Consider the following 14,887-nt stretch of genomic DNA (forward strand, 5'->3'; position numbering starts at 1 on the left):
TGGATGCTGGAACTCCCTTGGCCCTGGCACTGCTCACATTTATCCATAGTGTCCTGGAGGCATGCACTGACTCTCAATCCATTCAGCTGTCTTAAAACAGCTGGGTTGAGGGGTTTAAAGTGTGCATGTTTGTCTGCTGTCTCAAGATGGCCAGCCAAAAAGACGTACACTTTAAACAGTGCATTAGGCAGCCCTCCCTCCTCCCTGCTGCTGTCAGTCAGCAGCGGCCCGACTCCAGTCCTAATGTTTGACGTGGGACGGGGGGGATGAAAAATTTAATAGTAACAAACTACCATCTTATTATTCATCTCTGTTGTATTGGAGGGGGATTTTAAGTGGGGTGGCGCTCCTCCGCTCCAACAGAAGAGGCGCCCCTGAAGGTCTCATGGGCTACTTGATGTACTGACTAACAGTAATCCAAACAGATTGCCCCCACTTTATTGGATGGCTCCATAAACTTTACTTTGCAAAGCCTTGCTGCCCATTTCCTGGCAAATGCTGGTCCCCCATTCTTTATTTGCTGCGAGGAAGGAGACCTGTGCACCGTTCCGATTTTAACATGACTTCTCAGCTCCTACTAACCTGCTCTTGTGTGTTTCATTTTACTACAATGCGCCATTTTCCAGCTCCAACTGTCTTATAGAAGTATTGTAATTTTTATTTTGCAAACACAAGTATTCCTGCTCATTGCATAAAGCTAGCTCAAAATTAAATTGCACAGGCTTCTCAAGAAACAACCTGTGGTAATGTTGTTTCCAATTTGTGATATTTGCACCAAGCTGTTTACAAACTCTCTATTTGAATACACTAATGTCAACATTATTTCGGTGTTCATGAAGCTGTTGAATTGGTGTCACAACTGAGAATCATAATGGTTATGCTAATATGTCATTTCTTTCAATTATTAATGGGACCAAATTTATAAAAATAATTATGTCAGTGCAAAATAAGTATTAACAATGTTAATAGTTCAAGAAATATTAAAACATTTGTTAGGCTGTTTTTCTGTATGTATATGACTCAGTGGGCTAGTTTGTTTCAGTACTTTATTGAATAGGATGGTGAGAAGATGTGGTCGAACGAGCTAGGGCTGTCGATCTCAAATATATAGAACTAGGTTTGAGGCTCGGCAATAATGCTCAACATCCTGTGATTCTGGGCAAATCACTTGATCTCCCTGTGCCTAACCAAAATGAATGTGTCCTTGTGTAACGTAACTGGTGCTCATGCAACGATACCTGATACCTTTGGGTCAAGTTCGTGCTATATAAAACTCCGGGGAAAAAACAAAAGGATGATATATATTTCATACAGTGGCTCATGTATATAATACAATTCTAGAGGGTAGAAACTTCCCCCTCAAGTGACTCATAGTTACACAAGCAGCAGTAAAGGCATAATTATCAGAAATTCCAAGTCAAAGAGTAACACAGAATTACCAAAATTATATATAATAATATATAAAGCTTCATTGAACTTGTCTGGGTTACATTATACCAATCCCACAGATATAGCAATAGCCATATTGTAGAACAACATTTACCCCTATTCTACTGCTCAGCCAGCATAATTCTCAAACCAGGTATTTGTACAGGAACATCTAAACCTGATACATGCCTAAGAACTGTAGATCAACGGATGACGTGGAATCACCTCAAGTTAAATGCTTCAAAAACTGAAATATAGCCTTGTGGTGAATGGAGACCTTTATGATCATCTATGTTTCTGGCTGTTTCCATGAATTCCTCAAATATACAGGCTGTCTCAATCAAGTTTCTTCACAATGAAACCTCTTAGATACAGCTTTCCACATTTTGAATTTCCTCAAAAGGTACACGCAACATCACTCATCCTCTTCAAACATGATTATGCTAAAGGGTTATCCCAAAACAATCCACTCTCAACTATGAGAAGAATACAGAGAATCCAAAACTATGGATAAAGACTTCTTCTAAATTTAAAAATAAAAGATATTATGCATCACACACACAGCCTTGAATGGCAAAAGACCAAAATGTATTTGAACAGAGATCACAAAATACACCCAAAAAGAACTTCTGTTCTATACTGTCTTAACACTTAATAATTTCTGCCTACAAAAGAAAACCATTGATACTAAGAGAATGTCTTAGTCTGATGTAAATACACCCTATTTAACAATATGTAGGACAATATTTATCAACAATATTTCTCACTGTGATATTCTGACATGCAACTTGTTTGCCAAAGGAGCACACATAAGTGTCACTAATTCTAAGGTGATTTTTTTCCCCACTGGAATAAGATGATCCCTGGTATGAATGTGAAGTTAAGGGGAAAGGCATTTTGATCCATGGAGCCCTGAAATAGCTGCACCAGAGACATGTCAGGAACCATTGGGAGGATTCCTAAAACTGTTGCTAATTTGCTGAAGCTAACTCTGGTGGTGCTGGTAATTTAGGTGTAAAAGGGACTGTATTTAAATATTGGGTAGTTCTCTGAGGCTCCACTCCAGTGAGGTACCCTAACTCATTAGGCAATGGAGCTACCTTCATACTATTACTTGTGCAGTACTCGTCTTCAAGGGAAGCTCTCCTGTTTTTGAGTCCATCACACTTAAATTATCAATAGAAGACAAACACCCCAGATTATAAATCAATCACAGTAAAAATATTTGTACGAAGAATAACCCATCATAGACCCAACAAAGACAAGTCTGATATATGCAACCCACTGGATGACAAGGTAGAGCTGTAAGTGGTTTTCATTTGACACCCAAGCCACTCAATTACCCTGCCACAGTAAAATACTTTCCATCTACCTGGCAAGTTCATCTTAGTTAACATACTGAATCTCATATCTAATGAAGAGAATTAAGAAATGTTTAGCCATCTGAAACAGGTGTTTAACTCAAACTCAATGCTGATAATAACCGCAATAGATAGGAAAGGTATTTTAAAGTGCATCCTAAGAGTAATCCAATTTCATCTGTCTATGACTTTAAATAAAAATGTACTCTACACTTAGAAATTGGACACAAAAAATATGAACAATATAACCTGCCAAAATACTTTCAAGTAGATTTGTTCACTTTTCCACAAATGTTAAGAAAATAGTTTCACATTCTATTCCCTCCTATTTTTTGCAGTCAACAAATCATTTCTACGTAATTTCACACCATTTAAAAGGCATTGTACAACTATAAAAATGTTTGATTCAAGAGCATTCTATTTTCTCTGCCTTGCATATGGAAAAACACATTTTTATTTTATTTTGTTCTTAGCATAGGTTACAACATGGGTTTCTGAAGTATGATTTCAAAAGGATTCTTGCATGTGCTTTGAAAATAGGAAGCCTTTATTTTTTAAATTTTAGATAAGGTGATTGACATTTCTTTAAAGGCCATAAAGTAAATATACAGAGTCCTATATGTAGAGCAGAGGTCCTCCTAGGCCACTTTCTGGACTTGCTACAATTGTTGCCTGTATTTGTAATCAGTTTATGGCACTAGAAAGAATTAAATGTTCAGTAATATCAAAGGTACACAATGAAACAGGATACTGAAGACTTCAGGGTGACAAAGATGGCGTGTGACTAGCTGCCGCAACCCTCACCATCTGTACCGATGGATTGATGACTCGATGAGGAGCTGCTTAGCCTGGAACTGACCCCAGCGAGCCGCTCATTGTACGCGCTTCTGCAGGTAGCGCTACGGTGGTTCGTTGCAAGTGCTCCCCACCACCACACCTTTTTTGCTTGGACGGGCTGGCGGCTATGGCGGCATTGCGGATTCCCCCTGAATCATTCAATGGCAGTCAGAGGCAGAAAAATGGGGAAAACACGGATTGCAGGAATCCCCAGCGGAGGTGCGGCAATGGCGGTGGGCAGTCAGCCAGAGGAGACCTGCAGAGCAACGGCTGAAGCAAAAAAACATAGAGGGGCTGGAAAGCCAAAACGATAAACCGGATTGAAGTAGGCACCAGGCAAAATGGCAATAAAGGTAGAGGTGGGTGCCGTACAACCTACTGTTGCTTCCATATTTTCCCACCTGGCATTTGACTAGCAGGAAAATTATGTATCACAGGAGGTTGGTGGAGCTGGACATATAGAGGATGAGAACTGCGGCAGGAATGAGAGAGATATAGTGGAAGTGGTATTCTGTGGACTGTTGTATGGTGGGGCAGATGGCTTTGCTTGATCTTTACCCTTAGAATCCAGTAGGAAATGTAGGAGAGAATGGTGGAATACACCTATTAGCTACAAAAGAGCCTACAATACAAATAACTGATGTTGAGATACCTGGACAGCTGAAAGGAGGTCCTGGAGACTTAAACTTGTGTACACCAGTGAATGTAGGTAGCTCTAAAGCAATATGGTTAGTCAGGGGGGAGCTGTCACCATAACTGCCAGGAGAGAAGTTCTTCTCATTAACGGAAGACTCAGATTTTCTGTTCAAGGAAACATGCTCTCAAGTAGTGAGCCTCTATCAGACTCTGGTAGTAGCACATCAGTTGATGAAGTTCTGGTAACACAGAGGAAGAAATCTGCTAGACAAAAGAAGAACAAGGGGAAAGATAGCCAGAGAAAAAGTGCTAGCAAACAGCTAAAATGTGGCTATACAGACTGATGTCTTAGGAAGAGGGGGTGGAAGAACATCTAAAGGAGGGCCCAAAGGAAGATTAATGGTCAGTACGGTTATTAGGGGCCTATAATCTAGAGAAGGGACACAGGGCTATAAAGAAAGGGATACAAATTTGGAGACACCTTGATAATTGGGTAGAAGATTTGAATACCTAAAATAACCTCAGTTTGGTGCGGACATATCTCAGGAGGGAAGAACAAATTTAGGGTACGTCAGTTCCAGCTATGTTATATCTGTTACATAATCTGCACTAAAGACATTTTTGAACCCGCCTTTTAAAAGATCACTTGGGTAATGAGATTGAAATTGTGATTCTTAATTTGCACTAGCACTTTGTGAATTACCTTCGCTGTATATAACTGATATTCAAAACTAGAACTAGAATCGTCATCCATTCTCTATTTGCACTATCTTGTTGGCTTCTATCGCACTATTGCACTTTGAATTTGCTGTTAAATGATGAATTGTAATAATTACTATCCACACTCCTTATGATTGCTTTTGGAATGTATTAAAATGCAGGGCAGGGTGGGGGAGGGAAAGGGTTTTGGGTGTGCTTTAAAAAGGGAAAAATGTGGGGGGTAAGGGAAAATTGTTTTCTTTTTCCTACTCAATAACAATTTTTATTTAAAAAAAAACACAGGATCTAATTAACAGGAGGAAAATGAGTGCATACAAGTACAAGCAAACAAGGGTATGCAGTTCCTAAAAGTGGAGAATGAGAGTGGGATCCCAAGAAAGACGATTGGTTGTCCTCTAGAAGGGAAAGGGGAATCTCTCATTTCGGAATTAGGGCCCTCACACACCCAGCCGGCTGGGTGTCATGCTTCATCATAGGGCATGCTCTTTGTCAGGTCGGCGCTGCAGTACCTGAATGGCTCCCTATGAAGGGGTTCTTTGGCGGAGATCTTTTAGTCCTTGCTGTTTGGTGGCATGGGTGTGAGGGGCCTAAAAGTGTAGATGTGTTTATTGTGAAGGTCAATAGACCGTGTGGATTAAAACAGGAAATGGAAGGTCAGGCACAATAATTTTAATAACCCTGACTTCCAACCTGATTAAAAAGTGGAGTGGCAACTACATGAAGTAATGTTTCAGGATGTTGCGCCCAATCTCATATGGTCGACATGTTTCTTGCCTCTTAGTCAGGACAATCTGGCGGCAATTCCTCAGGATCTAATGAGAAAGTATCTATCTAACACATGCACTGCTACAATCCCTTGACCACTACTGATGCAGTCCAGCTATCTGCGTGTCACTACCCATGCAATCCTCCAATCACCCAGCCAGTTCCATGTCCTTATCTAATCACTGCGCCAAAACACAAGCACTTATAAATTCACCATGCACTCTCCTTGCAGTACTCTAATCATCCAGTCACTACCCATGTATTCATGCAATGACACAGGCACAAACACATGCACTGCTACAATCCCCTGAGCACCACTGATGCAGTCCAGACATTTCCTTGGCACTACCAATGCACTCCTCCAATCACCCACCCAGTTCCATGTCCTTATCTAATCACTGCCCCAAAGCACAAGCACTTATAAATTCACCATGTACTCTCCTTGAAGTACTCTTATCATCCAGTCACTACCCATGTTCTCATGCAATGAACCAGGAAATAACACATGCACTGCTACAATCCCTTGAGCACTACTGATGCAGTCCAGCCATCTGCGTGTCACTATCCATGCAATCCTCCAATCACCCAGCCAGTTCCATCTCCTCATCTAATCACTGCGCCAAAACACAAGCACTTATAAATTCACCATGCACTCTCATTGCAGTACTCTAATCATCCAGTCACTACCCATGTACTCATGCAATGACCCAGGAACTAACACCTGCACTGCTACAATCCCCTGAGCACTACTGATGCAGTCCAGCCATCTCCTTGTCACTACCCATGCACTCCTCCAATCACCCAGGCAGTTCCATGTCCTTATCTAATCACTGCACCAAAACACAAGCAGTTATACATTCACCATGCACTCTCCTTACAGATCTGCACTATTAAATGTTAGGGCTATTCTTCTTTGAAATTTCCACTATCAAAAGTAGTACGGGGTGCTACGCGGTTCTTTCTACTTATCACTGGAACTGCCACACACATCTTGTTTAAGAAAATGTTCCATTTGACTGTAATAAGGTGTGTTAAATGTGATCCAGATTTGCCTATTTAAAGTCGAATCGCATTAGGACAAGACCCAAAGGGAATTTTTATGACACAGGCATAATCTCACATACATTAAGGTTAGGCTTGTTAAACTAAATTCCAGAGATTATGGTACTATGCCATGTTACATAATTATGCACTGTTGATTGCTAGCATTTAACATAAGCACAGCAATGCAAAATGTGTGTGTGTGTATTTTCCCATCACTTTTCCAAAACCTTGCAAAATTATGCCAAGGTAAATTAAAGGAATTTTGATGTGTGTATTTTGTTCAATTCTCTGTTTGTGCTGTCAATTTGAGCCTACTCTGTTCCTTGGTGTTTTCTGTGAAATAGTTCTGCCTGAAATATCTGAAGCTGATGATGTCAATTTGCTAGGATTTACTGAGTTACTGGGTCTGCTCTTTGCAATCTTTCCTGTGAATAGGACAAAGATGTCTAATTACGTTGATGGTGTTGGTGAAGAATGGTAGCCATTGTTCCTTTGGAGAAGTGGGTCCAGAATTTACGGAGATTATTCAGTGTTTTTTCCTGCTTTCTTATGTCCAATATCCTGCGAAGGTTTTCCAGGCTCAGATGGCTTAGTACGACTAGTGCAACACTGATTGGTCGTATAATGTGAAGGTGGCATTTAACTAACACATTGTTTATGGCTATCATCATGATTATCCTCAACCAGCCCTTTTTCTTCTAGTACACAGGTGGATGGTTTAAAGTTGTCAAAGGGAACCTTCTGGTGATTGTGTAACTTCCACATGTCTGAAAGATGCCTTTGGTGCTTGTATGTCTTTCAAATGCCAGTTGGACATGAAACTGGCATTTTCAGCACACAACATAATGTTTGGCTGCAATTTCTGTGATGATGTATGCTTTCTTTCCAAACAGAATGTCTCAAGCTGACTATTTGATGACGGCCTGGCTGCAGGTGATAGTTTCTGTTGATGACTAGAAGGTGATTGTGTTTGGTATCATGATAGCTTGAGATAATCTATTTCTTTCTTGTTGGTGTTTGAGATGTATTCATGTTCTTGATCTCTTGAATGTTTCAGGAATCTGTCTAGGTTCTTCCTTGCATTGCTCATTGATTCTCTGTGTCAGGATCAGTGTCAAGAGCTTACTGAAGACTTTAAACATTCAAACAGGGAAGAAGTGCTTCTTTCACTACATGCCAATGAAAGGCCCCGGGTCCATTTATTCAGTATTCCCCTATGTTGATCCTTCGACGATTCTTTTTAGCAGCATGAAAGTGTAAAGGGGAGCAAAATTTCAGAAATCAAATTTGTATACAGTGTAACCTAATGTTGCGACACAAATACTCAGATTGACAACCAAATGAAGGTTAGTCAAATGTATTACAAATTCAGAAATAGTTGGACTTATGCGATTCTCAGCATAAGAGTATAAAATTACAGAGGAAACAGACGAAATCCAAATCTTCTAAAGAGAGTCACTCAATGCAGCAAGAAAAGAACAACAAGTTGTACGACTATAATGCATGAAATCAGAAAGCAAAAGTTAAGGTTCCCCTGCATTGGCACTTAGTTGATGAAAAGCATTACGTTCGATCTATCCCTGCTCTAACTCTGAAAGTGGCATCCCTAATTTAGCCATTAAATGCCAAGAAAACTTATCAGTAGTTAGAGTCTTCCTAAGAAGTCTCCACAACATCAAATGGGTCAAGCAGCATAAACACACATGCAGGGAAGTAGAAAGCTAGCAAGATGCTTTCTGGTGAAAAGGCAAGATGGCAATGAGCATTTGTCCCTCTTTTCAACGCATCATATATTCAAAGTTTGAGTCAGCAAATGTCCCATAATGCTTTTCTCACACATACTCTACAATACTCACACATACTCTACAATAGATCCAGCCACCAAATTTTCCATTAAGTCGATTCCTTTCACAGAATCTCCAAATACACCGCTCGGCAACACTTTGTCCTTAGTTTCTTTTCCTTCTCCCTTGTGACCACACCTCATTTCACCTTATCTTCGCCAGTCTGAGCTAACTGTAACTCCTTAATTCCTCAAATATCTCCTACTCTTCACTAACAGAGCATTTGTCCACCTACAATGCAAAACGTGGAACAAGTAACATTCTACAACTTGCATGGGAATCTAAGCATTAGTATCAGAAATGAGCAGATTCAAACGTGCTGTGAATTCAGGCCTATGACTTAGGCTAAAATAATAAATGAATGATGTTATTCGCATTAGTATTTCCATAAAGTCATTAGCATGTTCAATAGACATTCACTAAACTATATTAATACATCCATTTCCACTACATCACTGGCCTACTAACATTCAAAATAGATTTAATTTGTCAATGGGTTACATCACAAATGAACCCTCTATAAGTGTGTTACATCGTTTACACATGGAGAACACTTTTACAACGTGGTCGTTACACAGCAATAGATTTACAACACGGTCATTACAATGACTTGCGCTGGATGGCGCTCTACACTAAGGAATAGTATGATTTACTATTCCAACACCTTCCCTACTGTTCCACACACTGGAGTTGGAATGGTAAATCCTACTATTCCTAAGTCCAGCGCCTCTAGCGCAAGTCGTTGTAATGACTTGCGTTGTAACAAATACAATGTAAACTACTGCGTTGTGAATGCATGCAATGTAACGTCATGCATTCTTTACATGTATTCAGTACAATTCTTTAAATCAACTGTTAAACTTCACATCAGATTGTGTTAATTCCACAAGAACATGTTAATTGATTCACATTTATTCTAATATCTAGTTTCACCAATAGCACTGAATATTATGTGAGTGCATACTACCAGTGGTTACTTGCACTCCTAACAGGTACCCTATGTAGGGCACAAATTTCTGCTCAATCACTAATGTATTCCCGAATGATTCAGTCAGCACACGGGTGATTGTCTACAATGCTTACGCCATTCTGCTTGTGGTCACCAAGGAGGGTATGCTTTGCTAGGTGCCCAGAGTGCCATCCTAAAAGAAAAATGGGGACACGGATGTTTAAGTTGGGCTTCTTCATTCATCAAAAGAATACCATGCTTTTCTCAAATGGTGTGTAGGCAGGTACTGGAAATGACTATCTTTTGGCTAGTATTCCCTAGACATTTGCCTTCTTTTGTTGGCCATAGGACTCCTGCTAGCCTTTGCTTAAGTGTTCCATCACTCCCCTTTAAACCTAGTAAGATTTGAATATGGCTTTTTGCCACATTTAATTTATTTATAAGTCACTAGTAAATGGTACTACCTGTACCCAGAGCCTGCAAATTAAATGCTACTAGTGGGCATCCCCTTTGGTATCGACTAGTGGGCAGCAGCACTATTTATGCCACCCACGTCTCTAGGCCTGCCCTTGCAGCCTTGGTGTGCAGTGTTAAAATTACCATTTCGATCTGGTAAAAGGAACACTTTGCCAGGTCTAAACCTTCATTTGAAAACTTATAAGTGATCCCTAAGGTAGGCCCCAAATGCCCATAGGGCTGGGTGCATGGTATTTACAAAGTATGGCATGTATATTCAATATTTTACAAGCCCTGATAGCTAAAACCTCCACATTTGGTTTTCTCACATCGGTAAGGATGGCTCTCCCATAGAAAAACAGTAGGGTATACTATAGCAACTTATAGACAGTGGACAAAGGGCTTGGGTATGGAGGGGGGTTTTCCGCCTCGGAGCAGCATGGCCTGATGGGCTGTGCCTGATCCCTTCCTGAGCTTCAAATGATGCCAGACTTGTCAGTGGAAGATGTAGCTCACATGTATTTCTAAAGAACATTGCTCCAAACCCACAATTTGGAGCTTTCACAAACGACCGCACCAAGACCCCTATTTTAACCAACCTGCCACCATCAAGCTCTACTTCAGATCCAGCTTGCAGCTTGCAGCTTTCCCTGCTGACGACTCATCAACAACCACTTTTTTCCATAAATGTTTCTAAGACAGAACTGGATGAACCGGGTCCCTGTACCCTGTACCCAACCCACACTCCATCGCAGTCAGCCTCAACCCTGTCTAGTGCAGCAAGGTAACACAGCCCTTTGCGCTTTTTGGCACTGTTCTCAGTTCAAACTTAAACATTCATATATCCAGTTTAACTTATTGGGTGTTTGTCTTTTCTGTTGCATCGTATTTGTTAAAATATTCAATATTCTTCAAAAATGGTTTGGGAGTTTTCTTGTGTAGTATTTTTACTTCATTATTACTGGATTGCTTCATAAATACTTTACACATTGCCTCTAAGTTAAGCCTCACTGCTTTGTGCTAAGCTACCAGAGGGTTAAGAACAAGTTTGTTTAGTTACTTTTTTGGATCACCCTCATAAGGATTGTGGTTATTACTTTAGATGGGTCCTCACCCCCTTAACCGGTATTCCCATTTCTTACAACAAGCATGAGAAAAAGCCCTTCCCAAAACTGTGGTTGTCTGTATGATTGTATTCAAGGTTCCCTATCTAAGATGAGGTACAGTTGTTTTTTGTGAATTTAGTTCCTGTCTGAATCATATATAAAGGAGGCAAATATGAGAGGAAGGTGTGCGAGAGAACAAGTTTCCTTAGATTTCATAAAGTTCTTTTCCCTTTCAGAACTATTTTATTCCCAGGCATATGCCATACAAATGTTTAATTGTCTTCTTTCTTCTATTTCAGGTTTGGGCCTTTTTCTGCTGTTTGATGTCAGTGAGAGATTGATGTCCTCTGATGCTGAGTGAAGAGCTAAATGTTTGTCAAAGAGGTGTTCTCTTCTTTGTGGGCTTTTTCTCCACACAGTGACCTTGTTAAGGAGATACTTGACAACTTTCAGAAATTGTATTCTGTGCAGGGTGGCGGCGTGGCTACTTAGAGGAGTCACCCTTTCCTCAGGCAATCAAGAAAGGAACTCAACAGACCTTCTCAGGGTCCACTTTTTCACTCTTCCTCCTCTTCACGTTTGTCACCTGTAACAGCATCATACATTTGCTTCTTAGTATACTGACTAGCAATGTGCTGTATGTACCACTATGTCTGTTACGGTGTGTAACTGTGATGGGCTACATATGTTACCTCTTTCCTTGATGCCGTTTTTGTGTATCAATTGAATAAAATGTCTATAATGTGATATCCACCACAGTCTTCTTCTCTCTAAGTCATATTCTCTCATCAGAAGCTGGTACTTCTGCTGTGTACATTCCTTCTATGGTTTGCCAGAAGTACACTGGCATACCTTCTGGGGTCACTCAATCTTTTCTTGCAGAAGTCTAAGTCATTTGGTAATAAACTGACTGCATTTAACCTGTGCCTAATGAATTCCTCTACATTGACTCCATTGATGGCTGACATCTACGGGGAGGGGGTGCGGGGTGGGTTCACAAGCACAATATTATAAAAATATATATAACTTAGCTAAAACAACGGCCTTGTTCCCGAATCTTTTTCATCCTGGAACTGAAACTGGATGCTGGAACTCCCTTGGCCCTGGCACTGCTCACATTCATCCATAGTGTCCTGGAGGCATGCACTGACTCTCAATCCATTCAGCTGTTTTAAAACAGCTGGGTTGAGGGGTTTAAAGTGTGCATGTTTGTCTGCTGTCTCAAGATGGCCAGCCAAAAAGACGTTCACTTTAAACAGTGCATTAGGCAGCCCTCCCTCCTCCCTGCTGCTGTCAGTCAGCAGCGGCCCGACTCCAGTCCTAATGCTTGACGTGGGACGGGGGGATGAAAAATTTAATAGTAACAAACTACCATCTTATTATTCATCTCTGTTGTATTGGGGGGGATTTTAAGTGGGGTGGCGCTCCTCCGCTCCAACAGAAGAGGCGCCCCTGAAGGTCTCATGGGCTACTTGATGTACTGACTAACAGTAATCCGAACAGATTGCCCCCACTTTATTGGATGGCTCCATAAACTTTACTTTGCAAAGCCTTGCTGCCCATTTCCTGGCAAATGCTGGTCCCCCATTCTTTATTTGCTGCGAGGAAGGAGACCTGTGCACCGTTCCGATTTTAACATGCCTTCTCAGCTCCTACTAACCTGCTCTTGTGTGTTTCATTTTACTACAATGCGCCATTTTCCGGCTCCAACTGTCTTATAGAAGTATTGTAATTTTTATTTTGCAAACACAAGTATTCCTGCTCATTGCATAAAGCTAGCTCAAAATTGCACAGGCTTCTCAAGAAACAACCTGTGGTAATGTTGTTTCCAATTTGTGATATTTGCACCAAGCTGTTTACAAACTCTCTATTTGAATACACTAATGTCAACATTATTTCGGTGTTCATGAAGCTGTTGAATTGGTGTCACAACTGAGAATCATACTGATTATGCTAATATGTCATTTCTTTCAATTATTAATGGAACCAAAATTATAAAAATAATTATGTCAGTGCAAAATAAGTATTAACAATGTTAATAGTTCAAGAAATATTAAAACATTTGTTAGGCTGTTTTTCTGTAGCTTATATGACTCAGTGGGCTAGTCTGTTTCAGTACTTTATTGAATAGGATGGTGAGAAGATGTGGTCGAACGAGCTAGGGCTGTCGATCTCAAATATATAGAACTAGGTTTGAGGCTCGGCAATAATGCTCAACATCCTGTGATTCTGGGCAAATCACTTGATCTCCCTGTGCCTAACAAAAATGAATGTGTCCTTGTGTAACGTAACTGGTGCTCATGCAACGATACCGGATACCTTTGGGTCAAGTTCGTGCTATATAAAACTCCGGGGAAAAAACAAAAGGATGATATATATTTCATACAGTGTCTCATGTATATAATACAATTCTAGAGGGTAGAAACTTCCCCCTCAAGTGACTCATAGTTACACAAGCAGCAGTAAAGGCATAATTATCAGAAATTCCAAGTCAAAGAGTAACACAGAATTACCAAAATTATATATAATAATATATAAAGCTTCATTGAACTTGTCTGGGTTACATTATACCAATCCCACAGATATAGCAATAGCCATATTGTAGAACAACATTTACCCCTATTCTACTGCTCAGCCAGCATAATTCTCAAACTAGGTATTTGTACAGGAACATCTAAACCTGATACATGCCTAAGAACTGTAGATCAATGGATGACGTGGAATCACCTCAAGTTAAATGCTTCAAAAACTGAAATATAGCCTTGTGGTGAATGGAAACCTTTATGATCATCTATGTTTCTGGCTGTTTCCATCAATTCCTCAAATATATAGGCTGTCTCAATCAAGTTTCTTCACAATGAAACCTCTTAGATACAGCTTTCCACATTTTGAATTTCCTCAAAAGGTACACGCAACATCACTCATCCTCTTCAAACATGATTATGCTAAAGGGTTATCCCAAAACAATCCACTCTCAACTATGAGAAGAATACAGAGAATCCAAAACTATGGATAAAGACTTCTTCTAAATTTAAAAATAAAAGATATTATGCATCACACACACAGCCTTGAATGGCAAAAGACCAAAATGTATTTGAACAGAGATCACAAAATACACCCAAAAAGAGCTTCTTTTCTATACTGTCTTAACACTTAATAATTTCTGCCTACAAAAGAAAACCATTGATACTAAGAGAATATCTTAGTCTGATGTAAATACACCCTATTTAACAATATGTAGGACAATATTTATCGACAATATTTCTCACTGTGATATTCTGACATGCAACTTGTTTGCCAAAGGAGCACACATAAGTGTCACTAATTCTAAGGTGATTTTTTTCCCCACTGGAATAAGATGATCCCTGGTATGAATGTGAAGTTAACCTCTTCTGTGCCCATGACGAGATAGTCTCGTCATGGAGCACGGTTGCGCTGTGCCCATGACGAGACTATCTCGTCATGAACCCCACCCACTAATACAACGCCCGGCACAGGAGGGGGAAAGGGCGTGGCACTGAAGGGGTTAAGGGGAAAGGCATTTTGATCCATGGAGCCCTGAAATAGCTGCACCAGAGACATGTCAGGAACCATTGGGAGGATTCCTAAAACTGTTGCTAATTTGCTGAAGCTAACTCTGGTGGTGCTGGTAATTTAGGTGTAAAAGGGACTGTATTTATATATTGGGTAGTTCTCTGAGGCTCCACTCCAGTGAGGTACCCTAACTCATTAGGCAATAGA

This window comes from Triturus cristatus, chromosome 11, assembly GCF_964204655.1.
Source record: "Triturus cristatus chromosome 11, aTriCri1.1, whole genome shotgun sequence".
NCBI lineage: Eukaryota > Metazoa > Chordata > Amphibia > Caudata > Salamandridae > Triturus > Triturus cristatus.